This window comes from Cibotium barometz, chromosome 4 (genome assembly GCF_041138505.1).
Source record: "Cibotium barometz isolate CiBa-2024 chromosome 4, ASM4113850v1, whole genome shotgun sequence".
NCBI lineage: Eukaryota > Viridiplantae > Streptophyta > Polypodiopsida > Cyatheales > Cibotiaceae > Cibotium > Cibotium barometz.
Window position 1 is genome coordinate 22,630,333 of NC_141049.1, and position 20,637 is coordinate 22,650,969.

The window sequence follows — 20,637 nt, forward strand, 5'->3', positions numbered from 1 at the left end:
GCAAGAGAAGACTTGACAAATCAGGTGGAAGGACGTGCTCTGAGAACAAAGGGAACGGAAACAGTATGCAAATTTCTCTTGGAAGATGTGATTTGCCGGTATGGTTGTGTTGGGAAAATAACACCTGATAGGGGTGAGCTAGATGTTGAAGAAGCAAGGGAATTCTTTTCTAGAATTGGCATCAAATTGGTCCTAACATGTGCTTACAACCCTGAGGGAAATGATAAAAGTGAGCGAGGACATCCTCCAATCATTAAAGCTTTGGCTAAGGCATGCAGAGGAAGAATGCGGGAGTGGCCAAGGTTGCTACCATATGCTTTATGGGCTGACCGTACAACCCATAGCTCAGTGTGACAGGATACATGCCTACAAAATTAATGTATGGTTAGAAGCCGGTAATGCCAATTGAAGAAGTAGTCCCAACTTGGAATGTATTACCCTGGGTGGAAAAATTGAATAGGGAAGACCTCCTTGCATTGCAAATGAGGCAGTTGGAGAGAAGGCCTGAAGATGTAGAGCTTGCTAAAGCTCGTTTGAAAGATGCAAGGTTGAAAAATAAAGAAAGATTTGATAGAAGACACAGACTCCGGCCAAAACCCATTGAAGAAGGTGATTGGGTCCTAATGTATGATAGTAGTCTTGACAACCAGTTCATTGTGCAAAGGAAGTTTGCAAAAAGATGGTTTGTCCCTTACATTGTCAAGCATGTGCATGGAAATGCCACGTATGCCCTGTGTGAGCTTGACGGAATAGAGATAAAGAATCCTATAGCAGGCAAAAGGATCAAGATGTTTAAAAGAAGCGATAACAGTGATCCTTTTGATTTACAAGGGACTCAAGATGAGAGGCTTGATAGTGATACCATGGAAATGGTTGAAGAGGAAGAGGATGACCTTCCTGGTAATGTAGAAGAGATGAAGACAACATCCAGATATATGTGGATCTTGAGGATGACTTGGCACATACCGGAGGATGTGCAGGTTTAGAGGGGGTGGATGTCGTGCCATGGCATGTCTATGGTGTGAAACCATGCATGTGAGGCCATTAAATACAAATTCAGATGCATAGGATTAAGGGCCATGACTTGAGTCATTATATGATGCCCATGTACATATGTTCATATCGTAAATGAGGTTCAATAAGACAAGCTGAAGCTGAGTCAGGTCTCGAAGCCTCAGTACATGAGTGTGGTGTGCAGGTGCTAGGGCACCAATCTGGAATGGCCGTGTCTTGGTAATAATGATGCTGATGATTCAAAGGTTATGGGCAGCATTGTTTTTGGAAGGTCGTGGGTGCAGTTTGATGGTTATGGAAAAGGGTGTTGATCCCTTTTGATCTAAGAGGGAAATGTGATAATGGGTCATGATGTTGATATTGTATATAATGTTATAAAGTGGGTGGTGGAGAGAGAGGTTTGAAGAAAAAGGAGATATCAAACACATGAATGTGTTTGATCCATGGGGTTGGCTAAATGTGTGGTGAATCCATGGCCCATCCAAAACTTGAGGTATAGTTGGATGGTGTGTATGTATGTTGGTGTGAAGTGGATCCCAAGTTGCTAAAGTCAACGTAGCAGCCAAGGGTGAATAAGCGCATATGTGCAAATAAGAATAGTAAGCACATGGAGATCCAAAGAGGCACACGGCGCAAATATCCAGAAGGAACGAGAGGCGGAGCTGGCCGAGGAGACTCGCGAAACCACGGTGTAAAAAAAAAGGCGGAGATGCTGCTGAAGCTTGTACGAGAAAGGAGAGAGAAAAAACCTACAGCTAAACCAATTAAGAGAGCGCTTTTGTGCATGAGAGCATTCGGGCTGGGGAATACTACGGGGGAGGACCAGAGAAGGGGTGATCGTGCGAAGGGGTAGAGAGCCAGAGAAGGGTGGGTTGGATGGATGAAGTGGCCGCTTGGTACGTGAAGTTCACCGTGTGGAGAGGCTGGGGGCTTCTCGAATGCTGACAAGCTGTGCGCAGCTGCTGCAAGTATACACGGAGGGCCGCCTTGTGGTGGCACACACAGTGAGGAAGCACCTTGTAATGATTGGGTGATGTGGAGCGCAACTGAGGAGCGTTGAAAGTAGCATTGCAGAGGATGCTGAAGACAGGCTGGCCGTGTGGGAGCTAGTGGAAGCACTGGCAGGCATCAAAGAGTGAAGAGGTGTGTGTAACCGCCTTGTAAAAAGAGAGAAGGTGGCTCTGGTGTGAGTGAACATAGCGCAGCAAAACAGGCAGACTGGGCAAACAGAGGGATGCAAAAGGGTGGTCGAGGTACAGCTGGCGGCTGTAGAGGTGGTGTGACATGGTAAGAGAAGCCTAGAGGGCTGGTGATAGTAGAGGGAAAGGCTTCTTCAAAGGGTGGCTGAGCAGCAGCGGATGGCAAAGTGAGAGCCGCCTGTGGATGATCCTTGGAGCAAAGGCGAAGGCATATCAGAAGTTTCTAGTGGTAATGTATGAAGAGGCTCTGTCTCTTTCTTGTGGAAGATATCAAGTTCTGCTAAAGCTATGCTATGGGCTGTCGGCATGCATATGCTGAAGATATGTATACCTTTGTATTTGATGATGTCTTGTGAGTTTTATTTGTTTTGTCTCGTGAGTGTTGTTGTATGTCAATCATATTGTACAAACATATAGCATATGTTATGTGAAGATCTTTCATGATGATGAAGCTTTGATGATGATATATGAAGATGATGATGAGTTCTCCTGCCATAAGCCTTGTATCATCAGAGTCGATGATGAGTGTGTCTTGTATGAGTTGTGGAGACAATCCCATTGAATGTATGCCTGAGACAAGAGATTGAGATAATACCATGCTATACCTTGTTCTATGACAAGCTGAGAAGACATTTGATGCTATGCTAAGGTCCCTTGCCTTACAAGGGGGGTGCTCCTTTTTTGTGTACATGGTGAGTGGTTACTTTAGTTTGGGTAAAGGAAGGTTCGTGAGTCTACAGAGGCGAGAGAGAGTGAAGCCCCGGGTTCTGCAGACAGGCGAAGAAGTTATAATGTTATCAACCTTGGATTTTGGTTTGAACCATGATGCTTATGATGGTTTTTGGTACAACTCATATGTCTTGCTGAGATTTGGTATGTAAATATTATGGTTCCAGCTTCTGCTGGTGGTTCCCCTTGAAGAGTTATATATTCTGTTTCCTTGCTGGGATTTGAAGCTACTCTCACAGCCAAAAGTCTTGCACTTTCCCAGCGATACCACCCACCTCACGACAACGCGCACCTTGGGTGAGTGTGTACAGTCCTTTTCTTGGGGCAGGGTCCCCAAATTTGGGGCATCAGACTCGATCTGCGTGCCAAACCGCCGCCCGAGGGGAGGCAAATTTTTCTTGTCCGGGATGTTTTTTGGTCGTTAGGGTGCAGACTTTTTGTCAATCGAACACCCGGTTATGCATTTATTAAGGTTTAAATCTCATCGTTTTTTACCTTAAAATAACCAAAATTCGCATATAAGCTTGATCCGATGTCCGTTTTTGATGCTGTAAAATCCTATGATAGAGTAAAATTGCATGCATATTCCAAATTTAGGCTCATAATTTGAAGATTCTAAGTAGGAATGGCTCATTTAATAAAATCATTGATTTTCATACCATAAAAACTCATAAATTCATTTATTACATTGACATTTATTAATGAAGATGGGTATGTTACATCCTTTCCCCCTTAAAGAAATCGAGATGTCCTCATCTCGTCATGAATTGGGGATAATCCTTTAAGAGTGTAGCTTCATCTTGCCAAGTTACATCCTCTTTAGGGTAATCTTTCCACTATACTAGATATTCTACAAGAGTTATATTTCGGAGTTGCCTTTCTCTAGAATCTATGATCCTACTGGGCTGCTGTAATTCAAGGACTCCTTGAGTAGGGATTACAATGTGTTCATCATCAAGAATATGATCAAGAATGGGTACATAAGGTTTTAACAAACTTACATGAAATACATTATGGACTTTGATATGGGCTGGGAGCTGGAGTTTATAGGCACTTTTACCTAGACACTTGATAACTGTATAGGGACCACAATACGTAGGACTGAGCTTCATATATTTCCCAAGTGATAGAGAACTTCGTTTGGGTCACACTCGTAGAAGAACTTTGTCTCCTTCCTTGAAGATCCTTTCAGACCTCCTGTTGGTGCCAGCATAATGCTTTTGCCGATCTTGAGCAGCTTTAATATCCTTTTGGATTGCCTTGGACTGTTCCTCCATCTCTTTGAGCATTTTCTTGGATGCCTCAACTCTTATGGTTGGATCAGAGAAATTTAGAGGAGATAAGCATTCTTGCCCATAGAGTGCTTTGAATGGTGACATTCCTATGCTTTGATGATAAGATGTATTGTAGGCAAATTCTATCAGAGGAAGGTATTGAATCCATCTTCTTGGTTCCCATCCACAATATGCTATGAGAATGTCTTCAATTACCTGATTGACTCTCTCAGTCAGGCCATCAATCTCTGGATGATAAGCTGTGCTAAAGCAAAACTGAGTGCCCAAGGCTTGAAATAAGGACTACCAAAACTTTGAAGTGAAGTCAGAATCCCAGTCATTTACTATCCTCTTTGGGAGACCATGAAGTTTGAAGACTTCCTTGATGAATATTGGAGCAACATCAGATGCTTTGAAGGTCTTCTTTGCTGGTATAAGGTGAGCTACTTTGGTAAGCAAGTCCACTACTACCAGAATAGAGTCATATCATCCTTGTATAGTGGGGAGACTTGTGATAAAATCCATACTAATGCACTCCCACTTTATTTGGGGAATATCCAACTTAGGGTTAAAGTTTCCCAGGAATCTGGACCCTTTCAACTTTGATCCTTTGGCATTGCTTCAAGTACCAAAGGACATCATTTTTCAAGCCTGCCCAATGAAAGCTCCTTCTTAATTATGGCATTTAATGTTTTTGCATAGTAAGGGTGTCCTGCACCAGCAGGACTATCATGAGCTTCATGAGGATTAGTTTCTTTAAAGCACGATCCTTAAGGATACATAGCCTATGATTGAAGTAGAGACTTCCTTCATGAGTGGAGTATCCCTTGATTAGATTCTTCTCTTTCTCTGAATTTTCCCCTTCTTCTACTAGCTTCACCATCCTCTGATAATCTGGATCATGAGACGAGACTTCTTTCACCTTGACCAGTATGGAATCATTTGGCATTGAAATTGCACTTAAGGAAGATTTGCGGCTAAGTGCATCTGCTACCACATTATCTTTCCTAGGGTGAAATTTGATGTCGAAGTCATATTCTTGTAAAATTTCAATCCATCTCCTTTGCCGCATGTTGAGGTTAGGCTAGGTGAAGATCCATTTTAGAATTTTGTGGTCAGTTACAAGCTGGAATTTGCCCCCAAGAGATAATGTCTCCATTATTTGAGGCAATAAACAATTGCTAAGAGCTCCAAATCATGGGTGGCATAATTTGCTTCATAGTTCTTCAGCTTGTGAGAAGTATAAGCAACTAGTCTTCCTTCTTGGCCTAAGGCACCACCAAGTGCTAGACTACTGGCATCAGTAACCACTTCAAATTCCTTGGTGAATCAGGAAGTTTCAGAACTGGGACAGAAGTAATAATGACCTTGAGCTGATCAAAACTGTTTTGATGGATTGGCAGCCACACTATTTTTTGCAATCCTTCTTAAGAAGATTCGTCAAAGGTGCAGCTACCAAGGCATAATCTTTGATAAAAATCCTATACCATCCTATGATTCCCCAAAACCCATGAACTTCACGAACTCATTTAGGGGGTGGCCACCACTCCAATATATCTTTGACCTTGGCGGGGTCTACTAAGATGCCATCTTTGGAGACGATGAACCAAAGATACTAAATTTGATGAGTAAAGAAAGTACATTTGCTCTTCTTGGCATAAAGTTTATGTCTGCACAGCAATTGTAGAACCCTACGCACATGCTCCTCATGCTCTTCCATTGATTTGGAGTAGATTAAGATGTCATAAAAAAAACAAGCACAAATTCATCCAAGTAAGGACGGAATTCATTTTGCATTAGGCGATTGAAGGTAAGCTATAGGGCAACTATACTCTCCTATTGGACAAAAATTTCCTGGGCCGCACTACAAGACAATGCTGCCATACACGCATTTCATACATGCGATAACTTACGAACGCGTGTATGGTCGCGCCTGTATTTGAATAGAATCGGGCGCGTGTATTTTAGCATTTAAGTTCGCGTGTATATTTGCATTTATCAACGCGTGTATAAACGCGTTTATATACACGCAGTAATACACGCATCTATACACGATAATATTCATGGATTAATACACGCTATTATACACGGATTAATACACGCCACTATACACGGATTAATACACGCATGGCAGAGAAAAACTGAAGAAAAACTGAATTCCTTTACAAAATTAAAAACTATTTTCTTTAAACCATCTCATAGTACATTACAGTATACATCATTACACAATCCCACTACATGCATTTACAACAATGAAATATATTCAAAAATAAATCATGCATATGAGATGATAGAAATGTCATCAATTTAGAACGTACAGTGACGGATTGGTTAGGGTTCGATCTCATCTTCAATAAGATCCATCCTTGCCAAACGATCAACATTAATATCCATTTGATCAATTTGTAAGGCTACGATTAAATTTATTCCACTATCGATATTCTGTACTCCATTGATAATGGTATCGATGTCCTGATCATCCTCATCAACATCACCATCATCCTCAATGGTAGGGTCATTCTCATGATCATGAGAAATGGCATGCTCATCCTCATTATCATGATCATCTCTTATTTCTTGATCATCGATCACAACATCTTCAATGGCATGTTCGACATCATCTTCATTGCGGCTTGTTACATCCTCCATATGCTCCATATCAGTGAATGTATTATACATCACTTTGGAACGTGGTGCAATAGGGATGACGTACCACCATTTGATGTCATGCACCATTGGTAGATAGATAACCTACTCAAATACACATAGTATAGTAATTAATTAACATATCAAAAGTCAAGGGGTACGCGAGCTTAGATATATATGTACATGAAACACATTAGTAAAAAAATGCATACCTGCTCACATTGTTGTGGCAATACGAGCCTATCTTTTGTTTGTTTGCCAGAACTTTGTAAAGTCAATAGTTACATATCCACTTGCATGGCGTTTTATCGTTGCATCAGGCCCTTTTTCCACCACGTTCATTTGCCATTTGACATCCAAAACATACACAAAGAAGCGACGAAAGTCAAGCCTAAATATGTCTTGGATTATGCCACAATAATCATCCATTTTTCCATTAGCTTCCTCAAAGCTACTAATGACACCGCAATCTTGTGTATTTGTCTTTTCATCAATTCTTTGTGTTCGAAAATGCTTGCCTTCACACCATATAGCATTGAACATAGTGCACTGGACCAAAATAGAAGCAATATTTGTGTAAGCAATGTGAATAAATATTAAAAGCAAATCACTTACAACTAATGCAAAACATTAGTTCTATGTACCTTTGACATGCATCCTCGTGCATACTCCCATTCTTCCGCCGTGATATGCAGCCCCTCGTCGCTCTCTGCTCTCTCCATTTCCTCATGCAACCAATCAACATGGATATCATTCGGAAGTGTTGCTAGATGCTTAGGGTACGCCTTCCGAGAGCCATGTTGCCTCCGAAAGAGAGCTCTTTCTGCTTGCCTTTTTGTCTTTGCATCCTCATATCTTGTAACCCATCTGCTCATCACATCACTATTAAGGATACAAGTGAAATTGAGATCATCAATCAATGTTCTGTCAATTACTTTACTCTGTCCTTTTCCTTGAGGCACAATAGAGGTCATCCTCAAGTCCTCTTCATTGCTCCATAGTCGTGGCAAAGAGCTGTCCACCTGACTAAGAAATTCTGAAATATATATAAGAGACTCTTGTATCAACCAAACCTCGGCCATGCTTCCTTCAGGCCTTGCACTTTGCCTCACAAAGTCTTTTAAGGTCTTCATGAAGCACTCTAGGAAGAACATCCAGCGTGCATGCACAATACCACATAAAGCAATTTCGTCCACTAAATGCACAATGAGATGTAGTTGACTTGTGAGAATGGTTCGCGGAAAAGTCTCCTCTACCAAACAAACCACCTCCACTGCCATAACACGCGCATCATCCAACGTGGGTGGATCAATTGCTTTGGAACTAGCATATCTGAAAAATAAATAAATAGTACGTTATACCTCATGCACGTTCATTTTGCAAGGTATAATGAAGGCTTATCTGAGCATGGGTTTTACATACCTCACAAGCTCGCCCATCTTATAAATACATTTTTTCAAACTCTTATTTGCACAATGGTCGATGCTAGTAGGTAGTATGAACTGTGCACATAAGAGCACATGTATGTATGGTTTATGGCATTACAAAATTTAATTTCAACGTACGTACAAGACTTGGAAAACACTTACTTGAAGCATCTTGTGCCAATCGTGGGACTTCAACCCATATAGTTTCTCAACGCCTCTTTTCTTAGTGGTTGTAAAGGCTCCCTTCAATGATCTCATGCATCCAGTGGGAGTACGCAAAGTGGTGATGGCCTGCTTTACCTGCTTCTCCTCTTTCTTTGATATAATCCATGGTGCAGGCGGAAGACGAACGTGCCCACCCACCTCTCGTGGCCAAGCTTGACGCATACGTCCTGTGACCCGTAAGTCCTCACGTATGCTAACATTGTCTCGTTTACGAATAATATGTTCCCAAATACGAGATCCCACATTCTTGAAGATGTGCATGGGATCAAGAAGATGGTTGATCTTAAGATGGGTCCAATATGGCAACCGAAAAAAAATGGAGTACCTACACAAGGGATTGCTCTATGTGACCTTTAATCCAATTAGAGACTACACAAAACAAGATTGAAAAAACATCACTATACCTATTCATGCCATCTGGAGGAAGAATAGTTGTAGACTCCCAAATACGCTTCCAATCTTTTGCACGAAGTGTTTGTGGAGGAATGTTACTCTTACTAGCAACATATTTAGGATGATCTGAGGGGAGAAATCGATGACGATTATCGAATATAGTCTTACACAAATCGTCAGCATACTCATGTACTAACGAAGGGCCACAAACAGGACATGCATGTTTACCCGATGTTTTCAAACCTGTTAAAATATAAATAGTTAGAATAATAAAGTCAATATGTATAATTAATATATATAGCCAATAGTAATAGAGTAGGGAGGTAATTAGAATTCTTACCAGAACAATCGCTGTATCCTGGAAAGTCATGCATTGTCCACATCAACACTGCTTTTAAGTCGAAGTGTCGAGAGGAGGGAGGCCTACTAATGTCCACCACCACAACACCTCTCCATAGTTCCTCCAACTCATCAATCAATGGTTCAAGATAAACATCCATATGCTCGACTTTATGTTTCCCTGGAATTAGAAGGGATAACATAAGATGTCCCTTCTTGATCGCCATTGATGGTGGAAGGTTGTAATTCACCAACACAACTGGCCACACGCTGTATGCGGTGCTTTTGAAACCAAATGGATTCACTCCATCCATACCCAGGCCAAGTCTCAAGTTTATGGGCTCTGTTTTAAAGCTGGGCCACTCATCTTCAATATGCTTCCAAGCAAGAGTGTCTGCGGGAATTCTCCACATGCCATCATCCGATCGATGTGAGGAATGCCATGACATGAGCTCTGCTATGGATTTGCACTTGAACATGTGTTTGATGCGAGGAATTATAGGAAAGTGTCGCAAGACTTTACGAGGTACATCAAAACTCTTCATATCTTTTCTGTACCTTGCTTCACCACAAGTGGGACAATGTAGAGCCTCCTTATGCGTCCCACGAAAGAGAATGCAATCATTGACGCATGCATGTATTTTATCATAATCCAGTCCTCCAAGAGATGTCACATAGCGCCTCGCTATGTCTCTTGAGGTGGGTAGTCTATTTTCCTTTGGAAGCATGTTTGATAATAGCCTGCATCCAATATCATCAATTATAATTAGTCTTAAATCCTAAACCTTAAACCACTAATTCAAATTTGTAAGTTAGAATGCTTACTTCAATAATGCGTCAAGACTTGCATTGCTCCATCCATAAACTGTTTGTATATTAAGTAGTTCAAGTGAAGCACGTAAAACATAGAATGTGCACCCTTCAAACACTTGTGTCGATGAAGCCTTATAAAGATGCTCTTGTTCCATATCATCGTCATCCATACCTTTGGGATCATCCTTAAAAAGATTCCGCACCATATCATCAAGCACCTCCTCTTCCACAACTTCGTGGGGTGCAGGGCTATTATCATCCCTTTCCCACTCATCTCTGACAATAGATCCCGAAGCTCCAGCATCATCTCGTCGACGCTTTACGTACTCTCGTCGCGCGTAGGGTACCATGTTAGGGTGTGGTACTGCATCCTGCTTCAATTAGAGTTTATATATTACAACTCTATTAATTTAATTTGGATACCATGAGTCATTTGAATACCATCAATTTACATCTACTCACCTCTAAACCTGTTTGATTCCATTCTCCATACATGGAAATGTGATTCAAGGTAATTCGACATGCTCGTACAATGCATCCTTGACATCGATTACACATACATTTGATCCGTTGTCCCAACCACACATCGCGATTACGATGACGCATTGTCTCATCTTCCCCAGAACTGCTTGAAGAGGTTGATGACATCCTATGTACAAACCAGAAAACACAAAATCATAATATGTTTTTAATGAAAGTATAAAAATCGCGTATATTGACGCGGCTATTTCCTAAAAATTGCGTGTATTAACGCGGGTACTTCCTAAAAATCGCGTGTATTAACGCGGGTAATTCCTGCAAAACGCGTGTATAAACGCAGCTAAAATATCATACACGTGAATATACACGCGTTTATAAACGCGACGGTATGTTTAAACTAAAAATAGCCCGCCTTCCCCAAATATAGATTTTGAACTAGCATATCAACATTGCTTTCGTTTTCGCCTCTTCCAACAGTAACGAAACCTAAGTGCAAGGAGGGAGCAGAGAAGGAGCACACTACGGGAGAAGGAGGGAGCAGAGAAGGAGCAGAGAAGACTCACTTTTTCAGAGGTGAGTCAGTTTGTCCTGTGCCTTGTCTCTTTCCTCATATTTGTTTATGCTATCTGCTCTTTACTTTTTGGGTTTGTCTCCGTCCTTTTGCTTCTGTGCACACGATTGGGTGAATGATTCTCGCAGGGGCGACAATGGTCCTTTTATAAGGACACTTTGTCTTTGTCGGAGGTCGGTCCTTTTGAAATTTTTTTGTCTTTGTCGAAGGTCGGTCCTTTTGAAATTTTTTTTTCGCAGGTCGCGTGTAGAAACGTGTGTAAAAGCGCGTGTAATCTGTCTGCAGAGTCTGTTCATGCGGATATACACGCGTTTCTGGACGGGTGTATACACGCGTTTTTTGACAGGTGTATACACGCGTTTCTACACGGGTGTATACACGAGACTGCGTTTCAGAATTCATGATTTGCAGGCAACACAATTGACTTGAATGATGATATTTGTGTGAGTCAAGAGACAGCCCATAATGTACATGAAGATGTTTGTTGCAGGTTCTTTATGGATATTCCAGGTTCTCCATCCGATCCATTTGCGTACAGCAATTGGCTGATGGAGATGCTGAATCATTTTGGGTGCCATCCTGGTCCGGTTGAGCTTACAGAGTATATGTATGCCCATCCCCCTCCTTCCCTGCCTGGTGTCTATACCCCTACTGCGAGTATCCACAGGGCACTCCAGTGCCGTCTATTCCTCCGAGTCTGACGAGACGGCATGCAGCTTCTCCTCTTCCACGTCCACCGAGGAGACATATCTCGTCCCAGACACACTCACGTACACCCTCACAGCCACCATCACGTGCTCCCTCTCAGAGCCACCGTCACGTCAGGGCTCACAGCCACTGTCACGTAGACAATCCCCCAGTCGTGACTCCACCCGCAGCAGTAGGAAGAGTGGGAGTTGAGGATGTGGCGGGTGCTTTGGTGGGGGAGGTGGGGGAGGTGGGGGAGGTAGTAGGGCACGCGGTGAGAGAGGAGATAGAGGGAGAAGAGTTAGAGGAGACAGTTCGGAAGAGGAGGAGATGAGAGAGATGGAGAGAGTGGTCTGCTATGATGTCGGATAGGGGCGGGATAGTGATGGATGCGAGGGGGAGGGAGGTAATGGAGTACATGCGTGGGGTAATATCAAACTCATATAGAAATTGTTTTATTAAATTTAAAGATCAAAATAGCCGATTAGTTGGGGAGGTGATAGAGGTTGTACATAGTCGGTACCCCAATCCCCCACATGCTACATTCTCGGATGTATGGGGAAGGACGCGAATAAGGGAGATCTTAAGTAATAAAAGATCTCACCTTAAAAAACTCGCGTACGATGACCGGTTAAATGTAGCTGCGGCGGCGGGGCGGGTGGCTATCCTGCCGAGAAACCTGCCACACTGCGCACAAACGCGAGTGGAAGGAGGCAAAGAAACGAGCAGAGGGTGGCGTGAAGAGCAGGCAGCATGTGGAGGCACGAGGGATCCAGATGGAGACCATTGGATCTTTGCATTTCGGATCTGGCGGCGTCGAGTCATGGGAGGCAGAGTTCGTAAGTATCTTGCCACTTTATTTGATTGTTTACTTAATTCATTGATTCTATGATTGTTTTAATCTTACAAATTGTGTTGATTATGATACAGCGACGGGTTACGGGGAGGAAGCCCACAACCCACGATACTATGTATGCTCGCTGGCATAGCAGACGTGACACGTGGGCCATCTTCAAAGCCGAGGGACGTATTACGGACGCGCAGTTTGAGATGGCCATGAGACCATACGGTCGACAGGTACTTCAAAATTCTAAACGAATGATTTTGGTTTATTGAATTACATATATATATACTTATATACTATATATTACTTGAACAGGCACAAGCTACTGATGATCCACCGGCCGCCACTGTAGAGGGTGGACGTGAGCACTACTCATCGGACATTCCGACCGATGTGAGCTCATCTGAGCATGGAGGGAGCACCGAGTCATCATCTGGGTCTGAGTAGTACTCAGACTTATAGTATCACATTCCATATTGAGGGTGTGATTGTATATATTTTTTTGTAAACTGAAGCCATGGGCTACTTCGAGATATGGACTCCCTTGTATACATGTATGAAATTTTGATAGTAATATTGAATTGATTGATCGATAGTATTACATTCATGTCTGTCTTGAATCGTGTATTGAGAATGTATGCATTCATGTCGTTCTTGCCTTAATCTCCCTCGTGCATATGTTCTTCGTGGATGGTCTAATGCACAAAAAAAAAAATCCAGAGAGTGTTATTGGGTGCTGGAATGCTGGAACAGTATTCAAGCACCAAATAGCACTCTCTAGATTTTTTTTTTGCTCTCTGTTCGCGTGCATAAACGCGTCAAAACTACTAAAACTCGCGTGTATTTACGCGGATACTCTGTAAAATACGTGTGTATTAATGCATCAAAACTGACAATTACGCGTGTATAAGCGCATCTAAATTAAAGAAACGCGTGTATAGACGCAGGTATCAACGCGTCTGAGACATCTGAACTGAATAGAACGCGGCTATACACCCGTGTATAAGCGCGTCTAAATTAAAAAAAAACGTGTATAGCTGCATGTATCAACGCGTCTGTGAAAAGAACGCGGCTACACACCCGTGTATAAGCGCGTCTGAGAGGTCCTATACACGCGCTTTTACACGCATGTCTGTGGCCGCGATGATACACGCGCTGATACACGGGCCCGCTACTTTTTTTCACAAGTCATTTTTAGCGACTAGGAGCGCGGGTATGAGCCCGATCCCTTGTAGTGGGCCGAAAACGCGTTTTGGGCGCGTCTGGACCTCCATTTTTCAGAAAGCAGGCGATTTCGAGCACTGCGCGGGTAAGTCATCGATTCTTTGCAGAACTCTGTTTTAAGAATTGCAGGAAGATAGATTGGCTGTGCAGACACAGTGTGTGCTGCAAAGAGCTAAACAGTTGCCATTGGGTGTATGTATGCATATTGAAGTCACTGGTTGTGACATTTGAGAGTACTACAGTATCGCTGCTCTGCAGGGAAATACAACAGTTTGTGTAGGACAAACCAAAGTGCTGTTTCTGGTAAATTTGTGTATCTGGCAAGATGTCAAATGATGGCATAACCCAGATTGTGGCAGAGAAGCTTGATAAGAACAACTTCCATGCTTGGAGGTTCAGGTTGATGAATTTCCTGATGGGAAAGGGCTATTGGGACTACATAGAAGGTGAGCATGAAGAGGCACCAGAGATACTAGACATAAATTCGACTATTGCAGATGAGTTCAAGACGTCTATTCAGACTCAGGAAAACATTCCCAACTTTACAGATTTGGTGTCTATGCTGATTATAGAACAGAAGAGCTTGGGTGAAGACCAACAGTCTTCACAAAACAAAAACAATTTAGAGCAACAGGCCTTCTACACAAGTTCAGGTAGAGGACGAGGTAGAGGAGGCCGTGGACGCGGTCAAAGAAGTGGCCGAACAGGTAATCAGAATTATGGCCAGCAGCAGCAACAACAATAGTCCCAGAATACACAACAATAACATTAACAACACATAGGTGGAAGTCTAGGCAAATTCAGAGGTAGGGGGAGTCAAAGAAAATTGGCAAAGGCAATATAATGATGCACGTGAATGCTTTTATTGTGGTAAGCCTAGACATGTGCAGGCAGAATGTTATAAGAAGCAGGCTGACATGCAAAATGGGAAAGTGCAACAGAACAACTATGCATCCTCAAGTAGAAACAATGAGGATAATGAAAGGTTGTTTGTTATGCAGCATGTCGTGAATGCCATGTCTGAAAATGTTGAAGCAGCACAAAAAGATGATGTATGGTATGTGGATTCAGGTGCTCCGAACCACATGTCAATTCATGGGGAGTGGTTCTAGGAGATGAAAAACGTTGAACGACCAAGTTTTGTGGAAACAGAGGATGACACTGCTCATCCAATTGCCCATGTTGGAGATGTGCCATTGTCTATGCAGGATGGAAAAGTGAAGTACCTTGCAGATGTACTTCATGTTCCGAACATAACAAAAAATCTGGTTTCAGTTGGCCAGATGATTGAGCAGGGTTTGCAGGTTCGGTTTAACCCTGATGGCTGTTATGTTGAAGACTTTAAAGACAAGAGTAGGTTGGTTGCAAAAGGCAACAGAGTGGGCAGAATGTTTACATTGAATGTAGACATGCCTGAAATGAGTGCTGCGATGTTTGCAAATGGTTCAGGAATTGTTGCAGACACAGACATTTGGCACAAAATAATTAGACATGTGAATATGCAGAGAATGAAGTCTATGCATACTAAAGGAATTGTGACAGGGCTGCCAAAGTTTAAAGTGGAAGGTATGTTGAGAATATATGAAACATGCCAATTTGGAAAGCAAACAAAGCATGTATTTCCACGTAACAGATATGTGAGCAGAAATGCACTAGATGTTGTGCATTCAGATGTATGGGGTCCTACGAAGACCATGTCTATGGGAGGCTGTAGGTATTATGTGACATTCATTGATGACCACAAAAGGAAAGTGTGGGCATATTTCATGAAGGAGAAGAGTGAGGTGTTCACTCGCTTTCAGAATTTCAGAGTTTTGGTTGAAAAGCAAACAGGGAAATATGTAAAGTGCCTAAGGTCAGATGGAGGGGGAGAGTACTTCTCCAATGAGTTCTTTGAATTTTTGAAGAAGAATGGTATTCGGAGACAGTTTACATGCAGATACACTCCACAGCAAAATGGAGTTGGTGAGCAGAAAAATAGGCACACTGCTGAGATTGTGCGAGCATTGATGGAAGAGAAGAATATGCCGCATAGCTATTGGGTTGAGGCTATTTCAACAATAGTATACATCATGAACAGGACTCCAACTGCAGCCATACATGATGTAACTCCAGAGGAGAGGTTTACTGGCAGAAAACCTGATTTGTCTCATCTAAAAGTCTTCGGATGCATTGCATATGTGCATGTGTATGTGCCAGATGAGCTGAGAACTAAACCTGATTTGTCTCATCTAAAAGTCTTCCGATGCATTGCATATGTGCATGTGCCAGATGAGCTGAGAACTAAGCTAGATCCAAAAGCTGAAAAGTGTGTATTTATTGGATATTCCCTTGAGCAAAAGGGATATAGGTGTTATAATCCTGCTACATGTGAGTTGAGGGTAAGCAGGGATGTTGTCTTTGATGAGATGAGCAGCTAGTATGCTGTTGAAAAAGAAACTGTTGGGGCTGATGTGAGTGGAAGTGTGGTTGCACAGAATGCAGGTCAGCAATCACTCACAGTCTTTGAGTGGACCAGGAGAGTCCTCATCTAGTGGGTCTATTGATAGACCATGGAGTGGCAGGCTACGTCATAATACCAATCCTGCAAATGTGATTAGTACATCACGTAAAGGAAAAGAGAAAGTGGTTGAGCCCCTTGGTATGCCTGACATTTCTGTAGGGCATTCTCATGTTGATGGAGAGTCTAGTGGCTCAGAGATGAGCCTTAATGAGGAGATTGGGATCCCAGCTCTGAGAACACCTGGTGTAAAGAAGGCTATGGAAGCCATGAATGAAAAGCTGCGAAGATCTGGGAGAGTGAAAAACCCTGTGAGAGGTTTACCTATGATGGTTATGTGGCACATCATTATGCATATATGGCAAAGGTTGTGCAGGTTATAGAGCCCACATGCATTGATGAGGCTATTGGAAATGTGTGTTGGGAGAAAGCTATGGATGAGGAGATGGATGCACTATATGGAAATGAGACTTGGAATTTAGTGCAATTTCCTGAAGGCAAGAAAGCCATTGGATGCAAGTGGGTGTACAAAGTAAAACATAACACTGATGGAAGCATAAACAGGTACAAGGCTAGATTGGTAGCCAAAGGGTATGCGCAGACATATGGCATTGATTATGAGGAAACTTTCAGCCCAGTTTGCCAAGATGGTTACAGTGAGAGTTGTGATAGCAGTGGTTGCGTCAAAGCAATGGTCTTTACATCAGATGGATGTAAAGAATGCATTCTTGCATGGGGATTTGCAAGAAGAGTTGTAAATGTTGCAGCCACCTGGTTATGAGGATGTGTCACCCCGAGCATGTTTGTAGGTTGAAGAAAGCCTTGTATGGCTTAAAACAAGCACCAAGAGCATGGTCTGACAAGATTTTTAAATATTTTGTCACTATTGGCTTTCATGTAGCCAATGCAGATTTCTCGTTGTATGTGAGACATGGTGATAGAGGGGTTGTGCTTATTGTGATCTATGTCGATGACTTGATCATTACGAGGGACCATGATGCAGAGATCTTTGATGTAAAGATCTTGCTTAGACAGAAGTTCGAGATGAAGGATCTGGGGGAGCTCAGATATTTCTTGGGCATTGAGTGTGATTAGGTCACCACATGGTATTGGATTACTACAGAGACAGTATGGCTTGGACATGTTGTCCAAGTATGGTATGACAGGCTGTAAGCCTATTTCCATGCCATTGGATCAGAATGGCAAGTTGAGTGCAGATTCAGGAGAGATCTTGGAGGATCCTACTATGTATAGGTGCATAGTAGGAAGTTTGATCTACATGACGATCACCAGACCAGATTTGAGCTATGCTGTTCGGTTGGTGAGTCAGTTTATGCAGGTTTCACAAAAATCGCATTTGGATGCATTGAGATGCATACTGAGGTATGTGAGGTCTACTTTGCATTGTGGACTATTCTATGAGACTGGGACAGAGATATGTGTACATGGGTACACAGATGCTGATTGGACTAGTAGTATCTCAGATAGAAGATCTACTAGTGGCTTCATGTTTTCTTTCGGGAGTGCTATTGTGACTTGGAGCAGCAAGAAGCAGCCCACGGTTGCTCTAACCAGTACAGAGGCCGAGTACAGAGGAGCTGCTATGGCAGCATGTGAGGTAGCTTGGTTGAGAAAGCTACTTGGTAGATTTGGGTCTATCCGTGGATAGACAAGTTGTCATTTTCTATGACAACATTAGCAGTATACAGTTGGCTAGGAACCCAATTTTTCATGCTCGCACGAAGCATATAGAGGTCCACTACCATTTTGTCAGAGAGAAGGTCTTGGCATGAGACCTTGACCTTGTTTATGTCAGCACACAAGATCAGGTAGCTGACATCTTCACCAAAGCATTGGGTACAGAGAAGCTCCGCAGATTCAGAGCTTCGCTTGGTGTACATGAGATGGAGTTGAGCTCGAGGGGGAGTGTTGAGATATCGAGCTCGTCTAGTGAGGCGGTCAATGTTTTTATGAATACATCAGAAATGACCCTGGGGAAGCCTGGGGGAGTAGTGTCAGAACAGTGCGAATTTTGAGCCTGCACCGCTGCTGTAGAGCCCAAATTCGCACTATTTTGGCATAGCTTCCCCAGCCCTCCAGGAGCAATTCTGATGCATTGGATGACAAATAATGTATTTTTATACATGATTAACGGTATTTTTATTTTAAAGCTATTTTTATCTTATAAACTATTGTTTCTCACAATTAGTGTACTCAACGTTATTATAAATGCACCAGAAATGATCCTGAGTGACTGGGGGAGCAGTGCCAAAACAGTGTGAATTTTGAGCTTGCACCACCGCTGCAGAGCCTAAATTCCCACTATTCTGGCATAGCTTCTCCAGTCCTCCAGGAGCAATTCTGATGCATTGGATGACAAACAATGTAATTTTACACATGATTAAAGCTATTTTTATCTTACAAACTATTAATTCTCATAATTAGTGTAGTCAACTTCATTATTCTCACAATTAGTGTAGTCAACTTCATTATTATAAATGCATCAAAAATGATCCTCAGTGGTGGCTAGGGGAGCAATGCCAGAACAGTGCAAATTTTGAGCCCACACCACTACTGCAGAGCCTAAATTCGCACTCTTCTAGCATAGCTTTCCCAGTCCTCTAGGAGCAATTCTGATGCATTGGATGATAAACACTATATTTTTACACATGATTAAAGGTGTTTTTATCTTATAAACTAATATTTCTCATAATTAGTGTGCTTAACTTCATAAAAATGCATCAAAAATGATCCTGAGTGGCTGGGGGAGCAGTGCTAGAACAGTGCAAATTTTGAGCCTTCACCGCACTGCAGAGTCTGAATTCGCACTGTTCTGGCATAGCTTTCCCACCAATCCTCCAGGAGCAATTCTGATGCAGTAGATGACAAACAATGTGATTTTACACATGATTAAAGCTGTTTTTATCTTACAAACTATTGTTTCTCACAATTAGTGTACTCAACTTCATTATAAATGCATCAGAAATGATCCTGAGTGGATGGGGAAGCAGTGGCAAAATAGTGTAAATTTTGAGCCTGCACGGCCGTTGCAGAACTTAAATTCACACTATTTTGGCATAGCTTCCCGAGTCCTCCAGGAGTAATTCTGATGCATTAGATGATAAACACTATATTTTTACACATGATTAAAGGTGTTTTTATCTTATAAACTACTATTTCTCATAATTAATGTGTGCTCAACTTCATTATAAATACATCATAAATGATGCATTTATGGCTCGGGGAGCAGTGCCAGAATAGTGCGAATTTTGAGCCTGCATCGCCGATGCAGAGCCTAAATTTGTATTGTTCTGGCATAGCTTCCCCAGTCCTCCAGGAGCAATTCTAATGCATTAGATGATAAACACTATATTTTTACACATGATTAAAGGTGTTTTTATCTTATAAACTATTGTTTCTCACAATTAGTGTGCTCATTTTCATTATAAATGCATCAGAAATGATCCTGAGTGGCTAGGGGAGAAGTGCCACAACAGTGCGAATTTTGAGCCTACATCGCCGTTGCAGAAGCCAAATTCTCACTGTTCTGGCATAGCTTCCTCAGTCCTCTAGGAGTATTTCTGATGCCTTGGGTGACAAACTGGCACATGATAGACACTCCATGTTAAACAAACATGATGACACCGAGACATTGTAAGAGAAACTTAAAATTTTAGCTATCAAAAGGTTACAAATGAAAGCCAGATAGGTTTGTTACAAAGGGGGGTTTGAAGCAAAAGAGTTGCTTAAAAAAAAAGATTAACATCTAAGATCTCGAGATCGTGTCTCACTCGCCTCGATGCGCCGAGCTAGTTGCATGTCCTTGGCAGATATGGTAATCCTCTTTGCATGTATTGTAAGGAGGTTGGCATCTTCAAAAAGCCCAACAATGTAAGCCTCGGAGGCTTCTTGCAATGCTTCAAGGGCAATCCCCCTGCACACGGAACTGTGTTCTATATCGTTGGAGAATATCCTTCACTGTGTGAGCAAAAGGGACTCTTCTTATCAGCAACTCAGTATTTCTCTGATAAAACTTGATTTCTTATAGAGCCTTATGTCCTTGGCGTATCCTTCTTCGTGGAGCTCTCTGTGTTGTGTTAGTGCGTTGGCAAAGTTGGGACTTCCTTGGCTTGAAGAGCTTGACCTTTCTATGCTTGCACGCACTTGCAAGAACCTCCTCTTGGTCTCTCTCATAGTCTGAATCCTCCTCCTCCTTGCTGTGGTACCTTTGTATCAAGTTTCTCCCGGGTAGGTAGGGCACCCTATCCTAGT